The sequence below is a fragment of the Rhea pennata genome, chromosome 5 (genome assembly GCF_028389875.1).
Source record: "Rhea pennata isolate bPtePen1 chromosome 5, bPtePen1.pri, whole genome shotgun sequence".
In the NCBI taxonomy this organism is placed as follows: Eukaryota; Metazoa; Chordata; class Aves; order Rheiformes; family Rheidae; genus Rhea; species Rhea pennata.
The window spans coordinates 14030618-14052654 of NC_084667.1; the positions used below are offsets into that span (position 1 = coordinate 14030618).

Here is a 22037-nt window from a genome sequence, read left to right on the forward strand (position 1 = left end):
GCAGCCTATTAGGGCCCATGAACTCGTAAGAAACAAGTTCTCTCAAGTGACCTCAGACCTGATCCTGATCCTCATGCGCTGCTGGGGGATGCTGCTTTTGACTGTTGTAAAGTAGGACACCCACGATCTCAGTGCCATGAGGCACATGTCAGTATTATCATAAGGGAGAGAGAGATTAGCTGGGATCTGTACAAGCTTTAGAATTGACAAATTATTGTTCATGAGTGCTAAATAAATGTGTGGGAGCCATTCATTGCCAACAAACTGGTAATAATTTCCTCCCCCCCCCCCCCCCCCCCCATTCTGGAAAGAAGTGTTTGTGGCAATAAGAGCAAAGTTAATCAATTTAAATTTGAATTACTTCTTCCTCTCACCTAGAATGTAGCTTGTCTTATTTTGGATTACACAGTTATTCTGTAGAGTATTTCTTTTTATAGAGATAGGAATATTGACCTTGCAGGCTAGGTACCTTGTGTTTTCCTGTTGTTCTGGGGATTCCAAATAATTTTTTTAATTGTGCTTTTAATAGAATGGATTTGAAAAGGAAAACCATGAAATGTAGAACTTGGCTTTAAAACTTGATTGTTCTGCCACTTAAGTTGCATATAGTTTGTACAGGATTTGTGTGTGATCTGGCTTATTCTTTTGACTGTAGCACCCACAATGATTTTTAATCAAGAGTAACGGCTCACTACCAGGAGGCATTAGTAGGATACTAATGCAGATCATTTGGTTGTGCTTGCCTAAGTGTGAATGCTGATGTACAATTAAATAACCTAATAGTTTCTGTGGGATTGAAAACCTGCAGAGGTTAAATATCCTTCTTATGTTGTACCTCCCGTCTTTCATTTGAGCCTTGTCGCTAAGGAAAGATTCCTTTTTTCTGTGGTTGTTAATGATAAATATTCATTATTTTGTTTCATATTATTTTTGAACAGTGTTCCCTTTTATAATTATCTATGACCATTCCTGGACATATGAGCAAGTTCTCCCTGGAGCTAAAGAGAAATTTGTATTACATTTAGAAGTGTGGTCATCTTAGACCTGCCTTTGAGCAGGAAGTCCTTGTTGACTATAGTCAAGAACATTTCTACAGTATTCCAATATTTCTTTGTATTTACTGTCTAAAACTTTTGATGGAGATGTGTGAAAAGCAGAATAATAATGCATTTTCAAACACAATTCAGTGTTATATTTGATATGAATTTCTTGCCTAGAAAATGCTTTTGAAAAAGTCTCAACTCTCACATGGTTTTGAAATGATTTATTCTTTCTTCTGAAAGAACTTCCTGTTTTACAGCATTATCAGTGTAACACAACCGAATCCCTGCTGCACTGAGATAAGTAGTAACACTTCTGTTTTTAGTCAGGTGAATTATAAATCTTACTTGCTGTCTTTTGAACCTCCAGCACTTCCTACTTTCTTCTGCAGTAGGTGGTCTTTGCCTGTTCCCAACTGACAGCTTTTTTATCCTTCCAGTGATACCAGGCTTCTAAAACACCTGGAGGTCTCTTGCCCCATTTCAACCCCCCTGACAAACTACCCCTCGTTTGTGAAATCCCTGGCATTTTCCTCAAATTCTCTGTCGGCTCTCACATTCCAACAAGGACACCAGCAACCTGTTTTGCACTAGATGCACAGTAAGATGCATTTGTTGCTAATTGTCAGGCATCTCAGCAGATATCCATGATAATTTCTCCTTTTTCTTTTAAAACTCAAATTTCTTTTCTTAACCGACTTGACCAGGTAGAACGGTAATCGTTTTGTTTAATGGGCGCTGTCTTTTAAGAGTAACTGTCATGTGAAGCAGTTCTTCTGTGTGACGTGGCTAAGTTGTCCTGTAGATTGGAAGCATCGAGTTCATTTGGCTTGCCTCCATAAACCAAATTCAAGGGTATGTTTTAATATAAAACATCCGACTCATCACACGAGATCATTTTTTTTCTTCTGTAGCTGAGAAAAGATGATAATTTTCTTTGTTTCTTTTTGTTAGGATTTAACATGAGGCAGAATCTTAGCAAACCTATATAAAATTGTCATCTTAACCTTTTACTTTCAGAAATAATTAACTGCGTTGTTTTTAGAAGTAGTTTCTTTTGTATATTGGTTGCTTTTATGGTCTGCTACAGTTATTTAAAGACAGTTCGATTTTGAGAAAAACAATAACGCTTTGCTTGGAAGACTGAAGCTCTGTCTTACTCATCTGTAGCCTACATACAAGATACCAGTTGATGTTTTTGGCAATTATATCATCTTCAGAACATTTTAGGAGGGTATTTCCTTCCTCCCTCTTCCCCGCACCCCCAACATCTTTGCAAGCCTTTATTGGATGCTAAAGGTGAGGTGCACATAATGATGAAAGCGTCATGAATTGCTGGTGTTTGTTTTGTCTTCTGTTTGGTCATCTTTGTCTCTCTTGACTACTTCAGCTTTTAGCCATTGCTGAACAAGAAGACTTGATGTTGCTACTGAATTATTCCACTATATAAAGCATAGTCATTGCTGTTATATGCTTAGACAGATGAAATAATGAAACACACCAAAAAAATCGTATCCTACCATTTTAGTTAGACTTCCAACTCTCTAGATATAAAAGGAAATCCTTTTGAAGGAAAATCTGGGCATCAGCACACCGCAAGGTTGATTTAATATCACCTTCTGTCAAATAGTGTGCATCTTAGGCAGTTCACTGTAAATGCTAATCTCTGTTTTATTTTTAGCAAACCATTAGTCTCTCACGGGGCGTGTGGGAGTAATTGTCAAAGCTGGCAAAGGGCTGCTGTGGAACCCAATTGCTGAAGCAGCTGTTGGGTGGGATCCCCTTCACTCTCACCGGTTGGCAACCGGTGGCTTTGCATTTTAAAGACGTGTGAAAAGCAGTCCTGTCTTGAAAAGATTTCAATCTTTCTTTTGGCATTGCTAGGTTGTGTTTTTTGGCATAAATCTTGTTCTTTGTAAACATACATGAATTTGTACTATATAAATCCTTTTCCCTGCTTTCCAGCTCACTTTTCAGGGGAGGTTTTGTAGGGATCTACTTCTAGCCAGAGTTTCCTAAGGAAGTGAGGGTAATGTGATCAGACTTGCCTACACAGCAATCCTTCTTGAAAGAAAAAAGCCCTCAGCAATTTTGGGTGGTAACTAGCTGCCAGTTTGGACAGAGGAGTAAAGTTCTCAAGATACTATAAATCTTGGTGAAGACTGGTGGTTAGATGGAAGAGGAAGGTTCAAATGTTCACCAAGAGGCCACTCCTTATCTGAGTGGCCACAGTGGGAAGAGGAGGGCCTGGGGACTGGGCAGGTACCTGGGGCCCGCTGGTCTTGGCAGTGGTCAGTAATGCAAGGTGGGCCTGCAGGGAGTGAGGTGGTGGCTTAGTTTCCTTCCAGACCTGTAAGTTCTCTTCTTACTTACCTAGTTGCTTTCTTCATCGCTCCTCCTCTTCAGTTCATTTTACTTTGCTGAACCAATGTGTTTGAGGAGTTTACTTGAATTATTTTAAAAGTTCAAGTTTACAGCTTTCTATATTAAAAAGGTTGCATAGAAACTCATCAAGTATCTTTGATTTCTCATTAGAGCCAATTAAAAAAGAAATTACTGAGTTTAAGAGAGATGGTAGGAGGGAGATCTTACAAAGCAGAATATGGGCTTCACCTTTACTTCAGCTCCTTAACTTGCATATACCTATTTGTAGTCCTGTAGTTTGGATAAACTGCCACTACTTCTGTAGATACTCTGTGGCAGGTTATATTTGACAGGAGACTTTATCAATTCCATTAGTCCTACCTCTGCCAAGAGGATTATTACACAGAATTATATTATACATGTGGATACTGAGAAAGCTTATAGCCACACAGGACAAAAGTTTTCCAAAAAGAAAAAAAAAAATCTAAGTTCTTACCGGGGAACTCTTAATCAGAAATGAAGTTAAGAAGTCTCACTGGAGACTCTTCTTGGCAGTGGAATCGGAGATAATTGGAATTAATACTCTCCTGCAGATCAGAATTGTCTCAACTTCTGTAACTGAAAAGCAGCTATTGCAGCACTGTTTGGTAAAGAGCGGGCTTGCTGAGCAGTCCAGCTCCAGGACCTTGCAAAACGTGCAGTCCTCTAAGTTTACAGTTTGTAAGAAACTGGAGAAACAGAACTTAGTCTATACTTGCAGGTTGTTCCAAACTACGTTATAGCACTACTTTTTCTATCTGGCTGTCAGAGCTATGGGTATCGGATACAAATGTGGTTTATAAATTTTAGTGTGATGTAAATGTGAGTATTAATCGGATGGTCTGTATAGGGCGGTGCATTACTTGAATTTTGTACTTGAGTTCCTTGAATAAGATTTCAAGGGTGTAAGGGACTTGTTTGAATCTCTTGACTCTCTGTGGTAAATTTTCTTCTCAGTTGTTAACCCAGAGCAAATCATATTTTTCTCTAACTTTTGCAAAAATATTTTGATTCCATGCTGCTCTTCATTTTCAGTGTGGTTCCCCCTTTTCTCTCCCCACTGCAAATTCCTCATCCACTTATCCATGAATCTATCTTAAATATCACTATTTAAGAACTTTCTTGTTTACTGCCACTTAAACAGTGGATACACTGTGAAAAAAATATAGTACAGAAGGAATCAAAATGAAAGCTACAAATAATGAGGATGGCATGATACTTAGGAGTAGTGATGTGTCTGTTGTAATACCATTTTTATCATTTATTTTAATTCTAGTAACACATTAAAAATGAAAAATCTATGTATTCATACAGAATTGTTTTTTTTTTTTTTTTTGAAACAGGTTACAAGTTATGAATCTCATTAGGTTAATCAAATATGAGTAATCACATGTTGATTTTAATGTTCACAATGTGTGCTTATCTATTGCAATATGTAAAAATACTTGTTCACAGCCAGAGACAGATTTGTCATTCTTCGAATTTCTTTATCTAGTTTACTCTGAGGTTACCGGGCATATCATTTTTTTTTTTCTTTTGGGCCATTTTATAAAGATATTGTTTGCTCATTGATTTTATTTTATTTTTTTATTTTTTATTTTTTTAGACCAACAACCCCCCTAAATCCTAATAATCTATTTCCACTCTATCCTAGTGTCTTTAGTGAAATAAAAAACATTCCTCTTCTAAATAATAGAGAAAGAGGTTAAACTGTTTTCCTTTTTGCCTTCATGAACAAATCGGAGTAGTTGCTTGTCTGCTACAAAAAGCTTTGATTCTTTTTACTGGAGAAGGAGCAAGCTAAGGAATACCAGTTGCTTTGCAGTTCCTCAGAGCCACTGACTAAACTCTAGTTTCTTTTACTAGAATTGAATAAACCGTGATGTTGTTCTTGTTTTATTAATGCTCTGTGCACACTGGTGTAGGGTAATTGCATTTCCAGGCTGTGATTATCCCATTTCCTCTACTGAGGAATAAAGCTAACGCCATAAAATATTTTATGGATATAGAGATTAACTTTGGCCCTTTATCTTGGGAAAAGAGAAGTACAGTCTTTTGAGGTAATGGGAAGAGTTGAAAACGAAGTTGTGTAAATACATTGAAATGTAGCTGTATGCTTATTTCTTCGTCGAAAGATCAACTTGCCAGTCAGTTTGCACTAGATGTTCAGTCTTGTATTAATGGTTGAACATGTGGCCTTTCCTTCCTATTTATAAAGTAAAAAGAAATGAAGAAAGGACTTCTAACTTAGAGAAAGCCATACTGGTAAGAAGCCTGGTTTTATTTTAGCTAATGATTTCAGTATAGAAGCAATGCATAGCGTGCTGCATACCATAGTAGTGTGTTCTCCAGCCAAAAAAAGCCTGTTGATCACATCAGCTTTCTAGTGATTAACATTTTTTGATCTACTTGAAGAATTTAATACGTTTCTACAGCATTCTGTTACAACAGTGTCAGATGGGGTCTAACGATGTATATATGTAGTCTATACTGTTTGGTTTGGTTGTGTACAAAGTGATTATTTCAAATGGGGATTTTGTTTGACTTGAATTTCACCTTAGTCATGCTAAAAATTAATTTCTTTTTTTTAACAATAGAAGACCTGTCATCCATATCTAATCCCCACATCTGTATTTAAGGGTTAGAAAAGTTGGAAAATAAATTGTATTCATTCAAGTTCTTCCTGTAAAGATTTTTTTTAATGCTGAAGAGTAGTGTGAGTATGGGTTGAAAACAAAGCAGTTCGCTTTAAAGCCAAGTGCTTATGGGCCTAAAATTTAATTTGAACTTCTTAACCCATTAATGCTTAGACTCTTTGCATAAGGATCTGCCCTCAAAAAGACATCCCTGTTTCTTGGGAATACATGATAACTAAGGTTGTTGAGAAAGATCACCAGGTCACAAGTTCTAAATATAAACAGAGGGAGTCTCTCTTTTCTCTTCTCTTATTCTATAGCAAGGCTTTTAAAGCCACTTGTAGAAACTGCATTTTTTGTGGTGTTCCTTGGTTTTGTGGTCATCACCCTTCAGCTTGAAAGCTGAGAGTATTTGGGGGAAAATAATAGACTTCAAACAATTTCTCAAAACTCCTAAGGGGGCAGGTGAGTCTCTTGAAGTTTCTGCACTGTATGTGAATTGATTTGTAACTGCAAAATACTGAAGATATGTAGTGTCTGCTATGTTCTGGTGTGAATAGTGATACAGATAACAGTTTTAAATTTAGATCTCTAGATTATGCAAATTTTTTTTAAATTGAAGTGTTGTCCTTCTGCCTTTTGTTTAATACAAGCATGTTTTATTATGCATAAGTATTTCTCTGTATACCCTAAAGGCTTCCCTCTGCTTATTTTCTCCTCTGCTGATTAACTATTGATCATTAGCTGCAGGAGTTATGCACTAGTACAGCTTCTCTGCGGGAGAGGGATGCTTTGGGTCTAAAATAACATTTTATCTGTATCCTAGAAATACAGCGTTTCGCTTCTCTCACTTCCTTTAAATATCAGTCAGCATGTTTAAGCTACTTATCAGATTTATTATACCATTATATATTACTAGCAACTCAAAAAAGAATATAGGAGTTCCTCTCTCTAATACCGTGCTTTTCACAAGTATGGATATAGCTCTTTGCGCATAGCTTGTTCCTATATAGGAATGATGATAAAGGTATTTTTGTGGTAGTTCAGCTACATCCATTTCAACTGCTGAATTGTTTCAGCATGTGACTATATCAGTTAAAAAGAAAAAAAAGAGCAAAAAATTGCCTTTTTTATTTTAGGAACTTGGCTCTTCATACCAGATTTGAAAAATGAAGCTAATCTTTATTCACATTCTTTTGCTGTTTAAATTGTGCAATAGATTATGAAACGGTGTAGAGAAGAGCAAAAAATAACCCCCCAACTCTAAAATTGTTATTAGCTTACTTGTGTGAGGTTTTTCTTCACTGTTTGTTTTTCTCAGTGGTGATTTAGATATTGCATTCATTTATATGCCTGTATGGTAAATTACTGTATGCTGGTTCTAATGTTTCTTTGTAGACAAAGTGTATATTGTGAAAGCTGCTGAAACACCATTGCCATAGGCTTTTTTGCTAAGGGTATTTTGCTACTAGTAAGTTAATTGGCTGGAAGATACTTAGTTTCTGCATACTTTATGCTGCAAATAGTGTATATGGTATTGATAGGGCAACTGAGGATGCTTTTCAAACGTGTGTGCGTTAAATTGCTTCATTAGGTTGAAAATGTCAATTTGTATTTGAATGTACTCAAATTTCAGACCAGCAGTATCGATAGATGTTCAAAATAGCCTGACCTTGGCCGTACTGTTTAAAAAGCTGCATTTCTTTTCAGAGGACAAAATTTGAGATAACAGCATTTGAGACTAAGAATTGGTGATCCATTTAAAAGTTCGGAAAGTTCATGTTCTTCACGTTCACGGATCTCTTAATTGGCTTTGGATGTGTAATTTAAATGAAAACACAAGGATTGTTGAAGTAAGAACTGAAGAATGAAAATATTATGTTCCTGGAAAAAAAAAGTTTTGAATCTGTACTGGGAGCATGAATATTTCACACACATTTCATATGTAACCAGGTTAAATCAAACCTAATTCTCAGAGGAACAGTAATTGTCACATTTAGTCTATAAAATGGAATAAAACAGAAAACATTAGCGTCATGTAACTGTGTGTATTGCATATTTTCAAGGTTATAGTTTTCTATGGTTCCCAGATGTGGTAATCTCTCATTACAGCAGTCATTTTCAGGAGCGTTCGAAGGAGATCTGTGGACTATGCTTTCATATTCATTAACCCTAATGCAACATCCTTTCCACGTGTTTTTTTTTATCCAGCTTAGTGTCTTCTGTTTTTTACCCTCTCACCAAGCTTTTTTTCCCTTGTTGACATTCTGCATATAGCTTCGGTTGAAATATTTTCTCATTCCATATTTAGAACTGTGGGATTTTTTCCCCCTTTAAGCTAAATAAATAGTAGAGGTTAATGCACTGACTTTAACAGTGAGGAGTTATCATGATATTGGAAAGTTTTCAAGCAGTTTTGTTCTGCAGAATGGCAAGATTGGTCTGTTCCAAGTGCACTATCATACACTTCATTTATAAAATTTCAACATCACTGATTTTTTAAAAATTTTTTTTACTGAATCAGTATTCTGGAATAGTAGCAGTGCACAGCCCTGTAGGATCTGCTATGTCCTTGATACAGGCTGTTTTTTTTTCTTTTTTTTTCTTTTTCCAAGAGAGTGTTGATAATGCGGGTTTGTATGTAAGATACTTTTTATCTACAATCCAAAGCTTTCCTTCCTGTTTTAGGAGGGGAACTTTGTAATATCTACCGTAGCTGACAGTGAAGCTATGTGCTGCTTATATTTAAAAGAAAGCTATTGTGTTTTAGTCTCCCCCGGCCCAACCTTTTTGTACTTCTTCTCCTTATTGAGATCATCTCAATTTTTGTCATAAGTAATTTTGTCCTTCTCTTTTCTGCTTCTGGTTTAGATCTTCTTACCCCAGATGGCTTTTCAGGAGGGTCTTCTGCTTGGGAGCAGCAGGCAGAAGGTGCTGTTCAGGAAAGCTAGCGTTAGCTTAGCGAGGGTGATTTCAGTAAGGCTTCCCCTGTAATTAGTGAGGGGATGCCCATGTCCTTCAGCAGGCAGTTCAGAGCAGACCTGGTGGACCTCAGCACTTAGTCATCCCATAGACTCAGTAGAGTATAGATGAAGTCTCCTGCTGCCATAAGCAAACCCCTCCAACTAGCCATTACCATCTCCTGTTAGTTATGTTCCTGTTACGCGATTGCGTACGCTTGCAGGTTGCCAAGAGGGCAAAATCCTTACTGCTTGTGATTCGACAGGCAGTACTGTGAGTAGGTGCTACCTGAGCAGTAGGCTTTAAAAGGGTGTTTTGAAGTCAACTTAGTGATGAAAGTAAATTGATTTCAGGAAGTATGAGTGAGCAGGAATTGCCATAAAAGCTTTACACGGAAGAAAACTTTTGGCATTTTAACAGCTAATGCTTTGAAGCACTTCTGTGATTCTAGAAACCAGTGCTCACTAAGCAGTGTTAAAGTTTTTTTTATTATTTTTACTTTATTCCTCCTATCTCTTGCTACTCAAAAAATCAATTTTTGGCTCACTGGATTTGGAAAAATAATGACTACATGGTTAGGATGTAAGACAAAGTATTAAAAAAAATGTATCTGGAGAGCTAGCCGTACTGTTCTTAGGTGTAACAGCTTTTTGCTGCATTTGACCTACTCCAAATAGATTCATCTGCTGTAATCACATTGCTGTGCTCAGGGCAGGCTTGAGGATTAGAGGAGGTTTAGTGAGAATTACAACCCAAATTGAACTGACAGGGTCTGATTTCCCCTGCTCCCTCCTCCTCTCTCCCAGCCACATACACATGTTTGAGCTTAGTTATACTGGCATGTTTCTGTAAAATCCTAGAGACTTAAACTTATGTAGGTACTGAAGAGGATTTCCATCAGTGACAGGGTAAATTTATGTTTCAAAGCTCTGATTCCCATATGTGTTTGGGTTCTTCATATGTTGAAAATCTTTATTTTTATTGAGCCTGGGGAATTCTGAAAATTCCAGTGCTTGGAAGTGAAAGTCCTTTAAATTTTCATGCCACAAGGATTGCTTTCATATTTCTGTTCCGATTCAAAGGTAAGCTTGCCATTCTGTGCGACACTGATGAAATAATGGCAATGAAAAACTATTCTAAATCTTGTGTAGAAACAGAATTCCGGAAGCCTGCAGGGCTGTACCCAAACAAAACGTTGGTTTACATATGACACTTCGATACCCGCTTCTGTTCAGAGCAGAAGTGATCATGTTTTGGGGGTATGTTTTGCTAGAGGATGTTTGTCAAAATATACTTGGCACTTACTTAACCAACAGAAAATTTTGCTCTTGTGATGAAGAATTAGCAGTGCTAATATGTTAGTTACAGCTACCAAAATTGTCATAATTGGCATAGATGAGCATTTTTTCTTTAAAGATTGAACGTGGCTTTGAACAGTTTCCTTTCTCGTGGCAATTTCAAACAAATCAGTTGATTTCAGTTGTTGCGGTGCCGCCAAGCATAGTTACCTTACTGTGAGGAGACATAACATCATTTCAGTCTTTGAAATCAAGACCAGATTTATGTTTGAAATGGAACAAGCAGATTATGGAGCATAGATGCAGTGGCTCTTCTGTCTGAAACGTGTCTGAAATTGCCAGCAATTGCACAGCATTGCAAATATTTTCAGGTAGATTTTAGATAATCTGCTAAATAATATGTGATATTGATGATAATATTCCAATTTCAAAGTGATAAAAGCATATATATAATACTCAAAGTAATATAAAAACTAAGGAAATACAGCCTTGCCAACAGAAGAGCAGTTACTTGGACTCAAAGTGCTGCTCACGTTGCTAAAAGCTCCTGAGAATCCAGGCAAGACCTTGAGACTATGAAGAGGAGGTGATTCTCCAGCTAGCAGAGTAGGAATCATTTCCATTTGTGTGCACACAAGGGGAGGGGGCTGGATGCATTAGCCTTCAAGGTCGTCTTTCCATGGAGTCTCCACAAGGAACTGTGGGTTTCGCTAGCAAACTGGGTTAAGGAGGATTTGACAGGTAGCCGTAGTCAGTGTAGCAGGAAGCCAGAGCCTTTATATTCACGGCCCAGGCTAGTCCTATGGCTTAAAGTTGGCTGTTGACCTTTGTAAAAAGTCACGCGTGCAGATGGATTCGCCCCCCATGTGCCCACCTCTGGGGGAAAGCTGGAGCAAGCAGTATGTTTGCCTTTTCCAGAAGGGGTTAAGTCACTGAGCTATTAGCAGCGGGACTTTATGTAATGAACTATAATCAGAAATAGTATGCAAGGCTGATTAAAGCTGTTGATGCAGTGAAACAGGAATACACCCACACACGTACTTTTTGTAGGTAATTTGCTCGTGAAGATTTAGTGTTAGAATCTAAATGATTTCAAATCTGTTTTCATTTTATGAAACGTTATGCATGCGTGTAAACCAGCAACGGATGCAGATATTTGCTATTACTGACTATAGCTGGAGAAAGTCACACAAGACAAATAGGTTTTTGCATGATACTTTATAAGCTTTTAATGAAACAAACCCAAGTTGACGTGCTGGGCTGTATTTGGGACTCGGGGAGCAGTAGGTGCATCTTTCTCATTTCTGCTGCTCAGTTTTCCAAAAAGATAATAAATCTTCTAAACAACAAATTCCCTGGTATTCGTCAAGAAGGACAACTGAAAAAAAATTTCTAGTGTGTTACAAAACCTCGGGTATCTGCATGTTCAGATGGGCAGGTCAGAGAGCCCTAAGTTGCTCTGGTTTTGCTAGCAGCATTCATTCACATGATTTGCTCTGCTGCGTTTCGGGGTGTTTGGGTGAAGTGCCAGCGCTGTTGGTCTCCGTGTGTGCTTGTTATAGACTGATTCTTATTTGAATTGTGAGGTAGGTTTTATAGGTGTCAGTGTTACCTTGCACCTTCTTTTCAGTTTTGCTTCGTCAGCTTGACTGGCTTGCTGTTGTAGGCTGCTTCTCCCTGAAAATACAGGGGTTTTTACACAAATTCTCACAGTCAGTATTAAGGAGTTGATACATACGGCCAGGTAGCTATGGAGTCCCTCTGTAATTTCCAGAGATGAGCGTGCATCTTCAGTGAGTGGTTTGGTAGGTATCTTAGAAACCTAAGGACTACCCAACTCGATGTTTTTAGTTGCTTTTGTTATATAGTGTATGTCAGAAATGTACATACATATAGTAGTGCATTAAAGAAAGTAATGCATCTGTGAGATGAGATCAGAGGGTAACATCTTGTTGATCATTGCTGAGGAATTTATGTAAGAGAGTATTTCTAATTAATGGAAAGCATGAAATGGGTTTTCATTATGTTAAAGAATTACTACTTGGTTTAGGTCTACTGAATACAGCCTGAACACCCACTCCTAGTGCAATGAAATGAGTCAATGAAAATATTTGTATCTAGCTTTTATTGTTTTCTAAAGCATAAATGTTGCAATCCTGCAGCACACAGATTTCTACTGAGCAACTGCATATTTTAGTAGGGCTTTTTCTGCTTTCTAATTGTTTCATTCACCTTTCATAGGACTTGAGACATTTTAGATTTAGAATAATAATTTGATGTGTATAACCATTCTACCATGTATTCCCCATGTACCTTTCCATATGGAGGAAGAGTACGATCAGAATATTCATTAATTTAGTGAAGTACAGGGCTTGTATAAATGTACTCTGTTCCCTACTAGCTTTTTAGAGCTATTAATTGGTGTATCCATCTGTCTTTTGATTTTACGTTGAAAACTTCAAGCTACTCTTTCAGTTTTTAAGGTGATGTCATTGACAAATTTAATATACTCAACTTTATCACCAGATGCCTGGTGCTCAGAAATTAGTTGCTTACAGATTGCAGGTATATTTTTTGCTAGGATTTCACATCAAAATTTACTGGATGCTTATTTAAAAGCATGTTTGTGTTAGTTTTAGACATTGGAAGCATCTAAAGAAAATTAACAAGCAAAGCTATTTAGGAATCCTATGTGGAGGTTGGGCTACTTATTCCTTTGCAGTTGTAAGGATGGTGTTTTGGAAAATAAATGCTTAATACATGTGGTTGTCAAAGGACAAAAAGCTTTGTATGTGTTTTCTCAAAAATAGCAAACTGAATTCTCCCCAGGGATCTGTGCTGTCATGCTTGTTTATGTTGTATAAAGAGTTGGAAACCTAAAAGCTTTTTCTGGTGGATTTATGATGCCTCTTAAGTTTAGATATATACAGTATGTGTGTCAAATTGTAGCCTAAGATGATTTTTCTTTTTGGTTTGTGGGATGATCCCTGTGGTTGAGTCTGAATGGAACTAACCAAAATATGTACAAAATATGTAACAAATATGTACGGTTGCCTGTAGTATTCTCAAAACTTGTATGCAAAAAAAATATATGTAATAAATATATAAGTATTTGTAAACAAAAATAAAATGTCTTTGTAGGGCAAAGTGTATTTTAACTTTGTGTGAGATCCCATAGAGAATTACCATTTAGATTAATCAAGTGTTCTGATATGGTGAATGAAATGTTGATTGTGCAGGTGATCAAGGGTCTTTCATTACCTGCTTTTCCAAACATAAATAGTTTTATAGTATATTCAAAGCACACAGCCAGAACATAAGGCATTGCTATATTTCAAAATTCCCAGGGGAGAGCCTAGCTGTGAAAACTTTCATGCTGCGTTGAGTTGGGTGTTAAGCATCAGCAGAGACTAGTCTGTACAAGTCATCAGTGATCACTTGTTTCCCAATGAACATTCTGACAGGAAAAAAACTGTGCTATTTTAGCAAAATATTAAATTTTAAGAATAACTTTAACTTATTTTTCACTTTTAAAATAGTATTTGATATTTTTACCATCCAATTGTATGTACTTCCATGTAACATACAACTTTCAATTGTTTTCTGTGGGTTTTTCTGATGTGTAAGGATTATGTAGACTGAAGTAATAATGTAACTTGGATTTTCAAAACAGTAGATAGGGATGTATTGAATGTGTATTAGTTAACTGAAAGCTCCAGGTATGATATTTGGATTGATAAGATGCTTGATTGTCTTTTGAGTAGCTTTTGGTGAGCGAGCAAAGTGAGGTCTGTAACTCAGACTGATGGCATTCGTCCTGCTCCGTTGGGGGCTCCAGCCTGATTCACTGCACAGCAAAATTACCTGTTGATGTTGAAGGAAGGCTTGGAGAGGGCAGTAGCGGGTGAAAGAACAAGCAGCTGGGGGTGGAATGAACTGGTGAAGTGTACCGGGGTGCTCAGAAGACCTGGAGGAAGGAGAAGGAGAAGTGGGGACTGGGAGAACCGCCAAGGGCAGGATCTTTGTAGGAAAACATGGGCACTTCAGGGAAGTGAGGGATGTGGAATGATGGTGATGCAGGAGCGGGGAACATGTCACGTCGGGGCTGAGGGGTGTAGATGAGAGAGCAGGTTCTGGGTACGTGGGCTGCACAGAGATGATGAATCACTGATGGGACCAGAAAGAAAGAATGAGGAGTGACAGGAGACCTTTATATGGCTTAGGAAGCTGGCTTCACACACAAAGAGCTTGGCATATGGGGATCATGAGGAAAGTGTGCTCCAGGTGAAAGGAGTGTAAAGTTTATCCATCTCATGGAGCTGTATCAGAAAAAGGAAAAAGAGATGCTGAGATAATTTGGGGGAGTGAAGAACTCCCTCTCCTAACCTAGATACAGTATGCTTGGATCATAGAACCTCTCTTCTTTTGAATAATTTGCTCTTCTCTTCAATGTTCATGGCTTTATAGCTTTGTAAATATAGTGAAATGTTTGACGTTGAAAGAGTTAACCAAAAAAGTTGAGTTCCTTGAAGATAAGTGATCTGCTAATCATGACAAGAGATGCCATTTTTTTACCTTATCTTTAAAAGAAAATTGTTCAACCAGCAGGATATGAAAAATGCTGTCCAAAACTATAAATGTTTATAAAGTGAAATGTTGAAGCATTGTTGTACGAAATAAAGTGCTTTATTTGCTGAGTGTAAGGTTTTGGAGACTTTCTTCATATAAGGTAAAATGCTAGTTAAGTTTGGAAATTATTTCTAAATTGTATATTATGTTCTGCTCAGAGCATGGAATTACCTGTTTTCTAACAGTATTTTAACAAGGCTTTTATGTCGGGAATAACATCTGAATTGCTCAGCTCTGTGTCCTGTTCAGCCAAAAATGCCTACGATGGTGACTTCCTTGTCAGACAGCTTTTTTTTAATGCAAGGCTTTACAACTCCAGCTGTAGGTAAAGTGTAAATTGCCAAGTTTGGAAGTTGCAGTCCAAACAATTGTCTTAAGTTTTTAAGGCTTCCAGACAGGTGAATTAATCACAAAGCCTTGGAAGAAGCATTGAAGCAGGTGGCAGAAAGAAGAGAGGAGGTTTATTTTGGAGGTGGCAGGATGTTTGTAATTTTGAAGTGAAATGCCGTTTCACCCATGCTGATGAACATATGTCCGGACGTGACAGCTAGGTACAGGACTGAATCTGTTTTGGCTTGGGAAAGCTTAAGGACGTAAAACCATTAGATTGTCATCCAGTGTGGCAGGCTGGGATGCACAAGATCACTTCATCAGTGTTGTAATAATAAACACTGGAAACTCTTAATCCTTCTTTGTTTACAGTCCTAAATCCATTTTTTTTAGAAACTTGGAAAAAATAATTAAATGTCACTATGAATTTAATAGTTAACAGAAATTTTCACCATGAAGAAATACTGAAATAAGCTGCTCCAGAATAGGTGGAATCTCCGCTAAAAGACACCATGAGCAACCGGGTCTAACTTTGAGATGGGGCTTGCTTTGGACAGGAGGGTTAAACCAGGTATCTTTCAGCAATACCTTCCAGTTAAATTCTTCTGTGATTTTTGGCTGGGAATCCAAGAATCAAAAGCCGTACTTTGAGCCTGTGAAGTATATTTACCTGAGCACCTGAAAGCATCAGGTTCCAGGTATCCTAAATAGGACATTAATATTTTGGAATTCATTACATTTTAATCTCTGCCTTATTTTCTTATTTGTCAAAAATCATGTATTGTCACCAGAAAACAATCTCCCCTCTCTTCTTGCCTCTCCAGCCCCAAAATAAAACCTTTGATGGAATTAACAATACTGAGTTGAATGTAGAATTGAATGAGTAATAAATGAGATAGTGTTGTTTTTAAAAATACACCGTGTTCTTTTTTTATTTCACTTCCCTAGCCTTCTCTTGCCCTGTTCCCAGTATACTTCAGTCCTGCCATTTACGTTCCTGCATTTAAATTGTGCTACTTCCTTCTCCTTCTGCCCTAACTGGGAGGGGTGGGGGGGACCCTAAGGAACAGTCTCCCTGCTGCTGATTTCTGATCTGCGCTGCAACAGTCTCTTTAAATCAGGAGCAATAGCTGCAGGAGCATGTTCAGGAATGTGTGTGAATATGGAACGCTCTGCAGATGGTAATTACAAAGGTGGTTTGAAATAAAGCCTGAAAATTTTAGGTAAGATTTAACATCAACTTGTAAAAAGCTGCTCTTGGTTTTTCCCTAGACACATGACTGTATAATCAATGAACCTATAGAGAAATGTTAGTCTAGAAAAATTTGGAAGTTGGATGACTTTTCATGAAGACAGCAAAACAACTATTTGGAATTCTTTTGGCAAATCTTGAGTTTAGGGATAAGCAACAGCAGTGATCGATAAAAGGAATAAAATGGTTTGGGGAAAACTTTCTAAATATTAGGGTTACTAAAAGAATAAAAATATTGTTATAGTATCTGAGCTAGAAAGGCTCGGGCAACCATCTCAAAAATCAAACTTTAGGATTTTGGCTTGGGACCATTCATAAGTCAGTCTTGCAGTATCAGAGGTTATTTTCAATGATTAATGGAGACACTTTACAGGTAAGTAACTCTTGTAAGGTCTTCAGCAGAGAAGTCAGTCTGTTTCAGGACCTATTAGTGAGGGATGAAAGATATCAACAACAACAAATCAAGAAACTGGAAGAGAAATGCACAAAAGAAACACCTTTTTTTTTAAAAAAAAAAAAGAAAAAAGTGGTGGGAAGAGATAGTGTAACTCTCCTTTTTAGTTGCTGGAGAACCTTTACTGTCTTGAGAGATGGCTTCTGAGAGTTGGAAAATTTTGCTATCATGCTTTAGCTCTGTTTTAAAGTTGCATCCTAGAAACCAAGCACTAGTCAATCCTAGTTCATAAAAATAAACCACTGCTGTTAACTGTCTTATTCTGGGATATTTCTAGTAAGAAAGAACACGTTATGCACAGAATACAGGAAGGTCTCTCAGCATCTTTTTGTTTGTTTGTTTGTTTTTCCTTTTCTGGTCTTGTAAATTAGCTTTCAGTAAAGGAATTCTGCTTTTACTTATCTAAGGAGTGATACTGCTACCAAAATGGGAAATGAGTTGAAGCTGGAATAACCACATAAGTGTTTTCTCTCTTTTTGACTTGATTTAAAAGGATACCTAACAGGCTGTGCTTCAGCAAAAGTTATTTATGCCTTGAGTATTGTGCTAGCCTACTCTGAATTACTAGATTACAAAATAGATGTAAAAACAGGGGACGTAATTCTGGCTTGAGATACTCTAGCGTTTAAGTTGAGAATAATGGAATTACGAGTGGAAGATCATAGCTGAGCACAGTGTGCTCAAATGCACAGGTACGGAATTACCATCCCTGCCTTACGTGTCTCAATTTCACACCTTTTACAATGTCTTATTTACCATCCCGTTGTAACGAACGCTGCACCACTGACTGACCATGCATGTGACTCTACAGTTGTGACTATGTTGGCTTTCCAGGCAGAGGTGAGCTGGCTTAGCGTGCTCAGAGCTGACCAGTGGTGTTGAGGACCATGGCTAGCATGACCCAAAATCTGAGCTTGCAAATCCTGTTGAGTGCCACAGCGTGCTAGCTCAGCCTAGGCGCTGCTAGAGGTCACTGCTAGAGTGGCCATGCGCTTTCCAGTTCTTTCACAGCAAGGGCAGACTAAGCTTGTCCGCCCGCAAAAGGCGTATTGCAAGGCTGCCAAAACTGACCGTAGTGTCTGCTTAGTGATTTCAAATTAATTCCTGTTATGACTTTAACCTCTGCAAGGTTAAACTGATTTTAATAAAACATTCATATGTTTTAAAGTGAATCACAGCAGGGAACAAACTTAAGAATAAAGTGCTGGTAAAGCTCAACAGATCGATGCAGGTAGTCATTCTGTATGTGGCAACAGATTGCACCGTATCTCCCGAGAACAACTGTTTTCTTCCGAGGGTTAACGAACAATGAATCATCTGGAGGAAAAGGTAGAAGTGCAGTTACACATAAGTCAGTGGCAAATTTCACAGTGCAGTGTAGATCTGGGTGGAAGGAGACAAAATTACCTGGGTGAAACACTCAGGGGACTCTATTTGCACACTGTGCAGCTCTGACAGTTTTCACAAATCCCATTAACATAAACAAAAAACAACAATTCCTCAAAGTATAGTGAAAGTAAAGCTGAGAAGCTAGTAAAATATCAAATGTTATTCTTCAAATAACCTTTCAGTTCATGAAAACTTCCTCTGAATGATGAACCTTTTAACTTGTCTTCGATTATAATGATGAAGTTAATCTCAGAAAGAAAAAGATCAAGTTAATAATAGCTAACCACATCAAGTCAAGCAGTTCTAATGATTAAATTGAATTTTTCTCCTCTGAGAAATTCATTTATGAAATTAGACATTATTTTCTACATATAACAACTTAATTGGCTGATAAATGAATATTTTCCTCCTAGGATTTAGTTCTGTGTTATAATTCAAGTAAGAATTTGTGATACAAATAGCTGAAGCTTTCATATATGCAACATTTTTCCTTGTTCTCATTTTTCTGTTGTCAGAGAAACTGCCAATTTTCAGTTTTTATGCTTGTGCAAATTCTTCTACTAGGAAAAGTTAACAAGGATTACTGACATAATGTGTGTGTTGCACTGAGTTTCCCAAGTTGACTAAACTTCAGTAATCACTATGGAATAGAGGTGATTTTACTTAATACTTCAAAATTATTTGATGTAAAATGCTATTGTGGACTTCCTATCCTAAAATAATGAATATTTTAGAATAAACATGATAATGTGTTTACTGTCATCTATTATATTTTACTGGGGTTTTTTTTGGGGGGGGGGATGTAGATGTTTGACAAAAGTGGGACCTTTCTAGAATGTAAAAACCAGAGTCTCTTATTTCCAAATTTCTAATTATAAAATGACATTTGTTAATGAGGACTGATGATGAAATGTGAAGTCTTTCTTCTGGAACATTATGAATCATAAATAATTTGGTGCTGAAAAAAATCAATCTCTGCCAACAGCAGAAAATTAGAATTGTTAGGATTCATGGTCTGACAATCTAAAACCCCAGCATGTCCCCAGCAGGTAACAGAGTACCTAGTAAGTCTTTGCAGGTAAGACTTGGATTTGAAACTAAACAAAAAACCTCACTGTAGGTTGTATGGGAAATATCTAAGCAGGATAGAATTGAAATAGTAAAATTTAAACCAGATTAAAAAAACAGTTATTAAAGAGAAAATAGAAATAGTAAATTAGAAAGCAGAAAGACCATTCAGAATTTTTTATTGAAACAGTAGGCTTCCAAAAATGGTATACCCTTATACTTAAAGCTTTTAGGGTCCAACTGTGATAAGAGTTTTGAGGAAAAGGATGGAAAAAACGAGCAACTGGGTTTGGTTTTTTCTTTTTTTTTCTTTTTTTTTTTTTGTTAACTTTAATAAATTTCGGAGGGTGATGTTATACGGAGGTGCTTGCTACTATGTAAAGCAGCTTGCTTTGCATGCGTGACCTCCAGAGCCACTTTGGTTTGCCTAATGTAGTTTGTACACTTACACAGAACTGTAGAAAAAAAATGCATGGTAACTGTTTTATGTGCAGCAGATAACGCACATGTGAACTGTATTTGTTTTGCCCGTATGCATTTGGGCCGGTATGTACAGTCATGGAATAATCTCGGTGGGGTCTAAACTCTGTCCAAAGCAGTGCCAACCTCAAGGTTGGATTGAACTTTGAAGTTAGGTCAGGTTGCTCAGGGCCTTGTGCAGCTGAGTTCTGAATATCTCCAGTGATGGATGGATGATGGGTGACTTGTACCAGTGTTTGACCACCATTGCTGTGGTTTTCCTCCCCCACCCCTCCCAATTTCTAATTCGAATTTCCCTCACTTTAACTTGTGCTAGTTAGCCTTCGTCTTCTCAGTGTGCCCGTCTAAGCTCTCTTGAAGATAGTTCTTGGAGCGTGTGCTCCAGCCCCCTACCCATCTTAGTGGCCTTCCACTCGGCTTCAGGATATCAGGGCAGGATTTCAGGTTCAGCCTCACAAGTGAGGAGTAGAGAGGAATAAGGACTGCTCCTGAGCTGCTGGCAACACTACTGCTAGTGCAAGGGTGCTCTGCTGATACCAGGACACCCATGTCCTTTTCTGCAGTACTTTTTTAACTAGTTGGTTCCCAGCTTATGCTGTTGCATATACATCCTAGATGCAGTACTTCATGTTTGCCTTGGGAATTTTTAAAAGAACCACGTGAACTTCTGCCCTTGAGTTAATGAGTAACTAGTAGTAGCAGGCTATCAGTTTCTGTAAGGAGAACATGTAACTAGGTTGGTTTTATTCTGTTTGAATACACTTCAGGGTTTGTTGTTATGCAGACATACTAGCGCACGTGTGCTAGTGCACTTGAGGCAGAGGAGATGCATACTTTACTTTCACAGATATTGATGATGGAAAAGGAATGGTGATGGACAGAAATCTTGAATTTTGTTGCAGGTTATAAAGAGGACCCTGTGGCAGTGGGCATTTGTACTTCTGCGTGTTTTGTACTCCACACAAAGCCTGACTCTTTCCTTTTTCTTTTAGCCTGCTTTTTTTCATATCTTTGAGTTTTCATTCATTTTTTTCTTCCATTTTCCCTCTTAAAGTAGATCTATATACCTCCTTAGAAATGAGCGCACAGTGTTCCCATCTCATCGTTCCCATCTCTACTGCATAAACATTATTTGCTATACCATGGCTGAAAAGTGCAGATAAAGCTTTAGGTTATGTTAAGGTGTGTAGTGTTTGCGTTTTTCTCTCCCTGATCTGATTTGTACATGAAAGTTCATCAGCATGATTAGTTGTTAACCAGAATAGTGTTGGAAATGTATGCAAAGTTGAAAATAATAGTTGATACAGCCTAAAATATAGGACTTCTGCAACAGTTAAATAGTTGGACAGGCTTTTAAAGTTATTCTAATTCTTTAAGTAGAAAAGAATATTGTTTCAACAATATTGTTGTAGCAGATGTATAAGGAAAATAGCTTTTTATAATTTATGTAAACAGCTGTACAAATACAGTAACCGTAGATTGTTTGTACTGTTTCTGTCATCTATAATGCACTCAGCTTGCATTTTAAGTATTCCTTAAGTGCTCAGCTTTATATAAATAGCAGCTGCTATTTCAAAGCAGTATTGTGAATGGCAAGTGAAGTTAAAACTTGCTGCCTTTGGAGGCAAAAAGTATTCTGGCTGGTTATTTAATTACTGTGGTGGAAAGTACTCTGTAGTTTTGAGAAGAGAATGCAGAACGTAACAGTTTTCCTATAAGCATTAGAAAGCCTTGATTCGTAGACAGGACTGAACTACCAACACGCTGCTGGTTCAGCAGCATCTCTCCGCGTGCATTTGGCAAGTATTTGAAGGCCACATTTTGTGTAATCACTTCAGGCTTTGAAAAATTTAACTCCTTTGTGTCAAAGGTTGTACACAGCAAGACAAGATTGTATCTTGACAGTCTCGTGTGTTTTGTCTTTTACCAGCCAGAGTATAGCTGTAGATTTTTCTTTATTATTATTTATTTTTAGCTCCTCAAAGGATATATGGCTTTGGTACTGATGAGGTATGGCAAAGCATTTAATTTCCATGGCTTTGTGAAAATGAATTACTGAGAAGCTGTATTTTCTTAACAATGGAAATAAATGGAAAA

At 37.5% G+C, this 22037-nt stretch overlaps 1 protein-coding gene across 4 annotated transcripts in view; it reads left to right on the plus strand.

Moving 5' to 3' along the window:
- The window catches only part of SIPA1L1 (signal induced proliferation associated 1 like 1), a 210270-nt gene that overhangs the window by 109541 nt on the left and 78692 nt on the right, over positions 1 to 22037 (plus strand). The window lies entirely within an intron of this gene.